At 47.8% G+C, this 12,281-nt stretch overlaps 1 protein-coding gene across 2 annotated transcripts in view; it reads right to left on the minus strand.

Moving 5' to 3' along the window:
• TSHZ2 (teashirt zinc finger homeobox 2) overlaps positions 1–12,281 on the minus strand; it is a 426,726-nt gene that overhangs the window by 107,048 nt on the left and 307,397 nt on the right. The window lies entirely within an intron of this gene.

Below are 12,281 nucleotides of genomic sequence, written 5' to 3' on the forward strand. Positions count from 1 at the left end.
AACCAAAGAAGTTTCTGGGATCCCTGTCGCTGAAATGCCTTCCTCCTTTACCCAGGGGTCTAGGGCAGGGGCAGAACCAAACAGGTACGGTGCCCGGAGAGGGAACACGCAGGGCTGAGTGGGGAAGGTGTCACACTGGAGAAGCATCCTGTGTTGATGGACAGAGCTGATGGAGACTTTCTTTTTCTGTTGCCCAAGCTCTGTGTTTAGAACAGGGCATTAAGGACGGCACGTGATGAAATGAGCACTGGGTGTTATATGCAACTGATGAATCATTAAATTCTACCCCCAAAACTAATAATACAGTATATGTTACCTAAATTGACTTTAAATAAAAAATTAAATTAAAAAAAAAACCACAACAGTGTCTGAACACCGCTCTTCGCCTACACGGTGTACACTTCCGTCCTGGGGTGGGGGGTAGCTCAGCCCCCGTGTTCATCAACCACATCGGGGGCTCAGTGTAGCGCAGGGAGTTTCTGATGCAGCTGGTCTCTGGGGAGGCCAAGGGTTGGCTTTTGAACAGGTGGTGCTGATGCTGCTCATTTGGGAACACACTTAGGGAACGACTGGCTCACCCATGACCACCTCTCACCTGGGCTGTCCTGTAGCCTCCCAACTGGTCTCCTGGGGTCTACCCTACCCACTTACAGTCTATCTTCACTGGTGGCCACAGCTCATTCAGGCCTCCTGGCTCCCCCTGGGTCCCAGAAAGGACCAAGTGCCTCACTCCTGTCTGCTTTTCCAGCACAGTGACCCCTGGAGTCCAAGAGAGGATTCATGTCTTTCACGGGCTTCTTGCTGCTAAGTTGCTATCTCCCGTTCAAGTTGCTCTATTAAATTTTCTTAATCAAACTGCCTTATAGTTTGGGCTTCTCCCATAGCTTTTAAAAAAAATTATTATTATTTTATTATTTTTTAAGCTGTATTACCCTTCCCTACCTACAATATTTGTACATTTTCTAAAGACCTATGTAACCTATGCCCATGAACCCCGCCTCATTCAACACAAATACCAGTGCGTCCCAAATCCACGTGCACACTTGGTAATTCTAGCCAAAGGGAAACGTGCTCTAATGCAGTAACAATTCATAACAAGCCCAGGTGAGGTGTTTCTCTCTCTCTGACCCAATTTGCCAGAAACCCTGGCATCTTTTCTTCTTAGCTGTTGAGCTTGAGGACTCCATCCCTCGCAAAGTGTTTTACGTCGACACCAGGCACATGGCGGGAAGGGATGGGGAAGGAGCCCTCTATACTTCAGACGAATCCCAGACAGATGTCAGATAAACATATTTGAATAAACCAAATGTCACTTTTCTCTTTAATCGCTGGCTTCAGAGGAGCTGAGACTTTTCTGGACCTTATCAATGCGCTGTCATCTTTGATTCCCCAGTCATATTTCAGGCACCTTTTTTTTTTTTTTTTAAGTGTCAAGATGATGGGGAGGGTCAGGAGGGAGACAGTAGAAAGGATTACAAGTTTAGGTGCAAATAAAGCATAACCCCTCCAGAAGTTTTGGTCAGTGTGATCTGGGAATGTCTACTGGTTCTGATTTTTGTCCTGGATAATAGATCAGATCAGACTCCTGGGGATTTCTCAGGATACAGTAACGACAATCATGTTTCTTTCTCTTTACTGTCATATGGAGTCACTCTTAACTTTAAAGTCGTCATATTTCATGTCATTTTTATATTTAAAAAGTGTGTGTATCACCACAAAGGACTGCACGGAAACTGGTAAGATCTGAATGCACTCTGGTTTTGGTACCATCCGATCATCACGCAAGATGTTAACACAGGGAAGCTGGGTGTAAGTGCAGGGAACTTCTCTTTGCAAACGTTCTTTGTAACTTCCTTTGGGTTTATAATTATTTCAAACTAAAAAGTAAAAAAAAAAATTGTGTATGAGACTACGTATAAGCATAAATGTGTAGAGACAAAAAGTGTAGATCGGGGCTAGCAAACTAATGGTGTAAAGGGCCAGGTATTAAATAATAAATATTTTAGGCTCTGCAGACCACATAGTCTTTGTTCTGCTCTGCCCCTAATTCATAAAGTTAGCCACAGATAATATGTAAACAGATGGGCAGGGTAGTATCCAATTAAACTTTATTTAAAAAAAAAAGGAAGTGGGCTGAATTTGGCTTAGGGCCTCAGTTGGTCAACCCCTTGCCTAGACTTTGTGTACTGCACATTGATGTCTACCAAAATGTTAGGAATATACACTGACATTTTCTTTCTCTCCCCTCACCTCCTTTGTGGTCTACCTGAAAGCTTTCATTTCCTGTTAGTGGATATTTATTATTTCTATCATTAAAAAATAAGGTTCTTGCTGGTGTTGATGATTTCTTGGTTTGTTTTTAGAAAAGATATGGAGAACCACCTAGAATATCAGATGGGATCTGGCATCTTTGTCTCTTTTTCTCCCCACAACCATGATCCCTATAGTTAGTCTGGATGCAGAAGTCATGTTTACGACTAAACCCCACATGCGTGATTATCTGGTAATAACTCCAAGGTGGTTATGCTTCATGGGTGACCAGAGGAAGAGAGGAAGCAGGGTTTTCCAGGGTTAAACGTGGTTATAAATGACTTTCAGGGTTCCATCACAGACACATGGGCCCTCAGTTTGCATGCAACCACCGCCCCCACACTTCCTGCTTCGTAGGAAGCCAAGGAGAAGAGAGGCTTTTTTATTCTTTTACTTTTACTGTAAGTGAATTTTGCAATTAACAGGGCACGATCGAGGTGCTTCCTGAAATTTTGAGTTGGGGACCAAGAATTGAAATTTATCATGCTGGATTGCTGCCTTAAGCCCGGCTCCAGACAAAACAGTCTCGACAGACAGTTGTCTCTCCGGTTTTTTAAAGTTCAACAGGAAAGGAGACAGAAGTTGAAGTTCTTTGGCAAATGCATTCCAGGGAGGAGAAACATTCCTGTTTTATATTAAGCTTAAAACCTTTCTGATGGCAATAGTCAGACCTTGAATTTATGGTAGAACCTGACTTTCTAGTAGAAATGATTCTTGGCCAAAGTCCTGAAGCTTAACATTTTATGGAAATTATCAATAATAATGTATTTAATTGCTAATTCAACTAACTATTCATATCCTGTCACCGGTGGATATAAAACTTCTGAGGTCCATAGCAAGCCGACCATGGGGCTGTGGCTTTGAAGTATGTAATTTGCTTTATTGATATTCCACCTCTAGCCACACAAAGATTTAAGGTGACATAAAATGGAAATAAATAATAAAGCTAATTAAAGAAGGAGAAAGCAAATACCTTAATGGTAAGAATTAAAATAGTTTCTGTGATTAAACATCCAGTCTGGATATGAGCTTCCTGGCAACCAATGCAAAAACAAAAACAAAACCAAAAAAAAAAAAAACCCAAAATGCTAAAAAACCAAAAAAATAAAAATAAAAACCAATGCAAAAAAACCCAAAACCCCCAAACCAAAATAAACTAATGCAAAAACAAAACAAAACCACCACAACAACAAAACCAATGCGAGAAAAGGGACAAAACAGCATTCAATCTTCTTATGAGCGAAATAGAAAGCTGCCATTTCTTCTATTGAAGTAGAAAAGAAATGCCTCACCAGAGACTCTACATGGAGAATATCGATTATCAATGGCTGGTCAATAATCAATCATTTATCCGCTAGGGCAGAGGTGGCAGGGAAAATTCATCGTGTCTGACCTATTCCCATGGACCACATTCTCTCTCATCAACAGAGCAAAAAGGTTCACATTCCCATGTCTCCCTTAGGGGAGCTGCTGAGAAACAAGCAGTCTAAATTGCAAATGGCAAGTCTGTAAAGCTCAGATCCAAACTACTTACAAACGGGGTTCGCGTGGCTGTTCATGTGGATTGTTTACAAGCGGTAGCACAGAGAGAGCGCGCAGCTAGTGTACGGGCGTCCTGGAGGTTTACCTAGATGGACACACATTTTCTCCTACTGGTCACAATGCAAGAGCAGGTTTGGGCTCTGGGGGAGCAGCACGGACTTGCCGGCGGTCCCTGACTGTGTCCCCAGCACACACCCCATCCCTCTTCTGTTAAACCCTCCCGTGGCTTCCCTTTGCATCCTTTCTCCCATGGACTTTGGGTCGCTGAACCACCTGGTCCCTTCCTCGTCCTTTGAATTGCCCTCCTCCCCCCTGTTCTCAAGTTCACAAGGCCTTTCGCCCCTCATGTGTGCAGTTCACACCTCCTCGGAGGGCCGGCCGCTGCCATCCCTCGCGTGGCTGCCCACTCCTCCCGCACAGGTCTCACGGTGATCGTCCTCTTTACACCTGTCACGCGGTCACCCGGGTCACGAGCCCCTCAGCCTATGTGGGTGCCTTCAAAGCATGTTTGTTTGGTCTCGTTTCTTTTCCCTCTTTGTGCTCAGTTATAAGCTAGTCCTGATGTGGGCAGGAGCTTTCTCTCAGTGTTCACTGCCTCAGGACGGTCCTTGGCCCATAACAAGCACTCAGTGAATATTTATTGTATCAAACAATGAGTCAACAGGCAGTCACAGAGCCCATACTGCACGTCTTGAGGACAACCCTTCACATAGCAGTGGGAGGCTCTTCCTGATCTCATTGGAGGTGTGGGTTTTGGACCAATGCCTTTGTTTCCAATGGGTAATAGAGTCAATGGCTACATATCAGTAATCGATCAGGAACCTGAGAACATTTTGATGCCTCACAGCTCGTGCTCAGATGTTGGGGCCCTCCTTTGACTGAAGGAGTAATGTGTTACCTCTGTGTTCTGGTTTGATAACTTCTACCCAACAGACTAAGCAAATGGTAGAATGGTCTCAGCTGTCAGGGGCTGCGGACCAGGTGTGATCTGAGAGCAAGGGCTCACAGTCGTCTGTGCCCTTGACATCACACTGCTGCACACCGTGTGTGGCTTCAGGCTTCCATGACCTTCTTGGTTTCAAATATTTTCCAGGACATGAACTCATACAGCACAGGAGCTAATTTTCATCTGGCAAATCTGATCATAATCATTGTAGACCTGTTTCCTCTTGCCAGTTTGCAAGGCACGCGGCATAAGACCTTTCCAGATCCCAAATTTGTGAACCCAGGTGTGCCATGATATAGGCTCATGGGATTCTCCTAATTCTTGTTTTCTTTGGGAGTTGCACTTTTTGTGTAAATACTTTTATACAATGAAATATTTCAACCCTTACAAGTCATGTTTGCTCTGCAAACTTGATGGCACTTCTCCACAATGGAACGCGGTCATAATACCACTTAGCGCTACGGTATGCACGACGGTGAGTGAAGGAAGGCAAAGTCTCATTGAGAATGGATGCTGGGTGGTTGGCCGGGGGCACTTACTGGGTTATTGACTGGGTGTTTCTCATTAGCATTGCAACACAAATCAAATTTATGCCACAGCAAAAAGATACGTTACCACATCTCTATCATGCGGGTTGCTGAGGAATCAATGGTCGAAATTACAAATAAATCCATGAATACTGGCATCCCAACTGCTGACAAACAGGGTTATACGTCTGTTTATTCCATGGAACTGTGAGCTCATTCAGAATAGAAGTCCCTGTCAAAGTCTTTCTTTCTTTCTTTCCTTTTTTTTTTTTTTTTAAAGATTTATTTACTTGTTTTAGAGAAAGGATGGAGAAGGGCTGAAGAAGAGGGAGAGTGAAACTCAAGCAGACTCGGCACTGAGTACGGAGCCCGACGTGGGGCTTGATGTCACGATCCTGTGATCACTACCTGAACCAAAACCAAAAGTAGGACTCTTACCCGACTGAGCCACCCAAGCACCCCAGTCTTTCTCTCCTTAGTCCCCGACACAAAGAAGGCAATTGCTCTGTATTGGATGGCTTGAATGGATAGAATCTTACACACAGCTATGTTCCCAGTACTGCCTGAAATTCCACCGTCGGCCACGCATTCCTTCGTGTGAAGCGCTGTGCTTCCTTCCTTGCTCATTCCCAAAGAAGCAACCTGAGAACAGGGAGGCACTAGGGAGACACACGCGGGGAATTTCATCTAAGACACCATGGCTGCCATCCCTAGGTATGGCAAGTCCTTCGTTCTTCTTCCTCTCCTATTTCCACGGGTACAAAAAAGTCACACAGTTGAAAACAAACAATAAGCAAAACAGTCCCCCCACCTTTCCCAGGCACCTCATTTGCCTGAGTTAGATGTTGGGTGGCTCTTTGGGTGAGCTTCCGGAAGGCCAACCTCCCAGCAGGCATAGCAGTGCTACTCTCTTTGCTCTCCCTAGCGGCTGTGGCCCACCTGTGTGGGCCTGAGAGTCCTTCCCCTGGAGGACAGTGGTGCCCCCACACAAGGGCCATTGGCTCTCCCTGGGCCTGCTTCAAAGTCCCCACAGCTTCCCCTTCAGGGCCCCCAACCCAACCCTGTGTTGTCCTCCCCTTTCTCTTTACTAATGACTTTAACCCCTTAGATTGAGGCTCAGGGAAAGCCATTAAAACTCTCAAGTCCCAACAAACTCTTGCCTCAGAGATATGAGGAGATGGAAGGTGAGATTGCACAGACCGCCCCGGAGAATGTCCTGCAGGAGATCTCGGCTCGGGGAAACGATAACGGGCACAAGCGTTAAAAACCTCCCAACGAAACACAGAAACATAAAATGCTTCCGGTGGAAAAACACAGATCTTCACTTTGCAGACCTTGTGCTCATCGTGCGGTTTAACCAAGACCCGCGCTGGTGCTGGATGAGTCCGTGCCCCTTGGCAAGACCCTCTCCCAAGAACTAGGCCTCAGAAATGGCCAGATTCATGCGGTTTGCTGTGGCTGGAGCCGCACTGCCTCTGCCTCTCCACTGACGAATTTGGCCGTTGTGGGCTCCTGTGTTCAGCCAGCCGTCCGCGGTCCAGCACCAGACTGGCCGCCCGACACAGGGCTGAGCCCTGGGTTCCCAGGCCCGGCTCCCAGGCACTCTCCGTGGAGCAGACTGGCAAACCAAGTGCCTGCCACGCAGGGAAGTCAACGCTGCAGAGGAGGGACCAACAGGGGATGAACGAGTTCTGCTCCAGAAGGCCAGCAAAGGCCCCACGGAAGATGTGACCCCTGATTACAGACTTGGACGGAGAAAAGGAGTCTGGCTCTCTCCCTCCTCCTCGACCCAGAGCTGAGACCTCCAGACCGGGCCCGGGCCAGCGAGCACTACGTGAAACGGGGAGGGCAGGTGCTCCCTGGTCTCTGATGTGGTTAGGAGGCACGAGCAGCTCCCTTGAACTCGCATCCCTGCACCCCGGAACCTGTTTGTGTGCATGAAAGCATCTCCCAGGAAGGTCTGAGTTGAAAGGCAACCGTTTCACGTGGAGGGATGGCATGAGCGTGGTTAGGGACAGTCCTCGAGGGTAGAGGAAGGCACTGGAAAGCGTTGCAAGCGCGCTCTGGTGGACAGATGACTGAGCAGAGCTCAAGGTCAAGAGGATAGGTCCAGGCTGAGACTCAGAGCCCAGACTACACCCCCCAGCCCGTCACACCTGCTGCCCAGCATGTACTCAGATCAGCAGGTTTTAAAGGGTCTGATCAAGAGGATGTGAGATAAATGGGGGTGGCTTTGATAGGAAGGAAGAAATCCTTTCCCTGCCATTGCCGTGCCCCATATATCTATACGCAGTCAAGCCTTTAGCCTTTGACCATGCCATTCATTCGTTCTTTATTTACTCATGAAACAAACATTCCCCGGGTACTTCTATAGCCTTCTTCTGGTGGACTTCAGGGACTCAGGCTAAGATGAGACCTCAGTGTCACTTTGTGAACCTGGGAAGGTCCTTTTGTAAGAGTCACCTGGAATCCTATCGTGATAGACATTCCACAGTTCTCCACAGTTCAGGAGAGCGTCCCAACCCAAAACATGCCTTAAGGTGCCAAGAACACACCTGGAGTCCCAGTCCTGACATTGCAGACCTAGAAAGAATCTTTCCCCCATCCAAGGTCTTCTTTCCAGATCAAGCCTTGGGGGTAAGTTGATCGACATGTCCTGGATCGTCCAGAACTTCCCTGGTTTTAAACTGGGAATCTGGCATCTTGGAAACCTCCTTTGTCCTGGGCAGCCTGGGGAGGTGGTCACCTGCTATCTAGGCAAAGCTGTGGAGGGCTGGGCCTCTACTCTCACAACCTCTAAGATGCTTGTTGCCATGGTCACCAAACACCCAGGCTACAGTGAGACGGGCAGGGTGAGCTTTCATTTCTATAGGCAGCTCCTGATTGCTTAGGCTAGTGGCTGTTAGCCTTATTTCTTGTTTGTTTGTTTGTTTGTTTGAAGATTTTATTTATTTGTCAGGGAGACAGAAAGAGAGAGAGAGAGAGCATACAAGCAGGGGGAGCTACAGGCAGAGAGAGAGGGAGAAGCAGGCTCCCCTCCAAGCAAGGATCCTGATGCAGGACTCGATCCCAGGACCCCGGGATTATGACCTGAGTCGAAGTCAGACATTTAACCAAGTGAGCCACCCAGGGACCACGGTTGTTAGTCCTGCTGCCAAGAAAATTGCTTTATTCTGGATTCTGGGTCTGAGAAGAGCCCGGCGTTGGAAGATAAGGAGGAACGGAATCTCGATGCCTCTTTCACAGGCTCGAGGGGAGGCAGGAGGGCAGCAAAGTCCAGCCAGTGACCCCCAGAGGTGCAGCTAGAGGGGGACACCTGAAGAGCTGGGTTCAAGCATTTTACATATAAATAAAACCACTGCCATATATTTTGCGACACTAGACGCTATTTCTAATCTCCCATAAAATTGGCAAGGTAGGATAAAAAATCTGATTGACAGAGAAGCGAACAGCCCCAGAGAGGTTATCTTTCTGCCTAAGGTTGCTCAGCTAAGATCAGCAAGGCCTCAGCCTCCACAGACCCGAAGTCCAAGCTCTTTCCACAACATACTGCTCCAAACTTTCACCACCTGCATTGGCTTAAGGTGAGTTGGTTAATGACAAAAACGGGTGTATGGCAGCCCTCTTGTCTAACGGTCTTATCTACCTGCACTACGAGAGGGCAAGCTTTGGAAACTGTGAGCAGAAATCACAACTTGTGGCTTGTCTACCAGATCCAGCTCCTAGGACCACACGTGAAAACCACGCTTCCTCTTTTCTTCCATGTCCACAAGATCAAACATCCCCGGTCCACATTCTCCCAAGGCAACAACGCCCAGAAGTGAGCAGCACCAGTCCTGCAAGCTGAGGCGTGGGCAGGCCAGCTTGATCCCACCCTAGATGAGCCTCTCGCTCAGTTTATCAGCTGCAGGAATTTCTGCAAAGAATCTCACAAATGGAGGCCAACATTCTTGAGCTCAGAGAGAACCACTCATACAGGAGCTCCCAGATTTGGGCATAGAATGCACAGACAAGTGACATTTCCAGGAAAAAAAAAAAAAAAGAAAGAAAACTATGTAAGTGGCCAGATTTTTAAGTTGCTGTGTGTGGACACACAAAACGAGAAAGGAGTTACTATGACCATGGTGTAATAAAAAGAGAAGACATTTAAATTTTCCCAAAGTAAAAAGGATCAAATCTTTCTACAGAAACCCTGTTGCCTACAGAGTGATGGTATCTAGTGTTTGCTTCACAAATATTGTTGAATGTATGTTGTTGGATGAATTTCAGATAAAAAAAAAAAGAGCCCTTTAAATAAACTTAATTTTGTGAAAATTTCACTTATATTGGGACTTTTATTCCTGACTTTTCTAGAAAAAATTTTTTCGGAACCAGAATCATTCTATCAACTGCTTCTCGAGGACCTGCGTCTGAAACCTCTTCATAGCTCACTCTGAGTAGGCACAGGGACCAGAGAGGGGCATTAACCTGCCCAAAGACACACAGCTCGTTGTAAACAGGTGTCTTGACCCATGGGTCCCTGAACACCCCCTGCTTCAATCTTGCCTGAAATGGGATGAAATATAGGGGAAGAGGCATATTTTATATGATACATGGATAAGACATTTCTTTTACTTTTTCTGTCGAGGTCAAAGGTGAGTTTTGTGTGATGAATGCAAACACCTCCCTAACACTTGTCACCTCCTCTTTCTGCAAAGGCAGAGCAGGACTTGGGCTCAGAGCCTTCGATCAGCAACATGTCTAGCAAGGATTTCGATGCCATAGTTTTGTTGCTGTTACATTTTCATTGTTATAGTGAGTCTCTATTTATGACAAGCAAAACTGGTTTTTCGTATACGCTGGGGGTTTTACAAAGTGCTCATTCGATTTAGGTAAAAACAGTGAGTCAATGCAAAGGGGAAACCTGATGTAAATCATGGCAGGAAAATAGTGCCGAGAGGCAAAGAGATCCGGATGGTGGGAAGTCCTGGGGTCCCAGGCAGGGTCTGCGACTCTGGACTGACTGGGCTCAGATCCAGCTCCCAGCTGTGTGACTGTGGGCAAGTTACTTAGCCTCTCTGTGTCTCCGTTTCAGAGCTACTATGATGACTGAGAGAGGTAAGAAGTAAAAAGCACTTGGAACAAAACCTGACCCATTGTAAATAGTTTGTAAAGGTTAAGTATGAGGATGGTGGCGGCTATGGTGATGAGGGCACCCAGCCCCCATTGCCAGGGAAGCCCACAGCACTCCCATCTGGGGCAGCAACCCAACTTCCTCCCCTTCTCCCTGCCTGTGAGCATCTCTGCACCTGGCCGGTTCTCTGGGTGGCATGTGTACAAGATACTCTGCTTGCACCTAGAAGCCGGGGACTGGTTTGCTCTCTCTCCTTGCTTCCTCTGTGGATTAGTCATTACGACAGGACAAACTGTTCTGGCTGTGAGCGATCCTGGCTGTGCTCCACAAGAGACCAACAGCCACGGCCAAAGGGAAAGCGTCTTTCCCTCCTGGAACATAAATTCTGCAAGGGCAGCCCTTTCCCCAAACAACTCCCCAGCTATGGGGGGAGCGGGCTGGTTGGTGCTGGTGGGATCCAGGCTGCTCTGTGGGTGGGTCTGGGATAAGCGGCAGGGGCAGGGAGGGACACTCAGGAGGGTTCCCATGAACGGTTAGGCTGATGGCCCAGAGCAGGAGGCTGAGACGTCTCTCAAAGAAGGGAAAGCAAATGCAAAAAGTAAGCTGCATCTAGTATGTGAGGGCTTCCGGGGAATGAGAAACATTTTGCATCCAGGCCCTACTGTATTGTAATTATCTGTGTGTCTGGATTGTGACATGCTTGAGGACAAGCACAGGTCTTATTAACAGGGATAACAGACCCGTTTATTAGCGCTGGCTCTGCCCCGGGCTTTGGGTAAGCCCATTGTATCCATTCTCTTTTAGAAGTTTTGTCCTGTGTTTCAGAGGCAGAAACAGGTGCAGAGAAGTCCAAGATTCCCAAGTACAAAAGGAGAGGAGTCCCTGTGCCCTGGGGCCAGTCTCCCTGTCTTGTTTGCTCCCTGCCCCACGCTTTCTTGCTCATGAAACTCCAGCCGCTCCCCTGTCTCCTGCTTGGGCCTTGGCCCCTTGTGTTTTCCCCAGAACGCCCAGTGTCACTGCTCAGAGGGCCTTCCTGGATCACACTCGCACTCATAAGCGGTCCCCTGTCCCAATCCCGACCTCTCTCTACCCCATGACAGCACAACGGGGCCGTCGGACTGTGGAGCCAGGTGCCTGTGCTCCAGATCCCCGTTCTGACTCTTGTTGCAACGCCCCATGACTCAGTTTCCTCATCCATAAAATGGGAGTGTCATGGTAATTTATCTTGCAGGTTTCTTGTGAGTTCTCAATGTTGTAGTTAACGTGCCTATTACGTACCTAAAACAACGCCCGGCACACGGTGAGCACTCCATCAACCTTACTACTTATTTATTGTCTTTTTCTACTGGGATAGAGCTTCTACAAGACCAGCACTGTGTTTGGTCCTTCACAGCTGTATCCAGGACTCTGTAAATATTAGGGGACTGTATTGAGTGAGTGAGTGAGCAAGTGAATGTTGTCCCAAGCCGATGTTCTCACCAGCGGTGCCAAGCTGCTCCCAGCCTCCCACTTCTGTCCCATGCCAAGCCTGGTGCCCAGTCCGGGGGGGGGGGGCGCAGAATTGAGGCCTGAAGTTCCTCCTTCCTCTCCCAGGGAAGCCCTGCCCAGCATCCCTGCCCAGGAGGCCAGTCCTGTCTACTCTGCTTCCGCCCAGCAGGTCCTGTGCCCCGTGGGTGCTAGGCTCTCTCATCCCATCCTGGGAGACTTTATGACCCATGGCTGCCCCTTCAGAGCATCACAAAGGACAAACAACTGTCCCCAGTGCCGAGCCCCGAGCAGCACCGACAGAAGGCAGCAGAGGGAGGCTTTGGTGCATTTTGAATAACCTTGAAGGTGGTCACAG

The sequence above is a fragment of the Lontra canadensis genome, unplaced genomic scaffold (genome assembly GCF_010015895.1).
Source record: "Lontra canadensis isolate GAN:19392208 unplaced genomic scaffold, GSC_riverotter_1.0 scaffold65, whole genome shotgun sequence".
Taxonomy (NCBI): Eukaryota; Metazoa; Chordata; class Mammalia; order Carnivora; family Mustelidae; genus Lontra; species Lontra canadensis.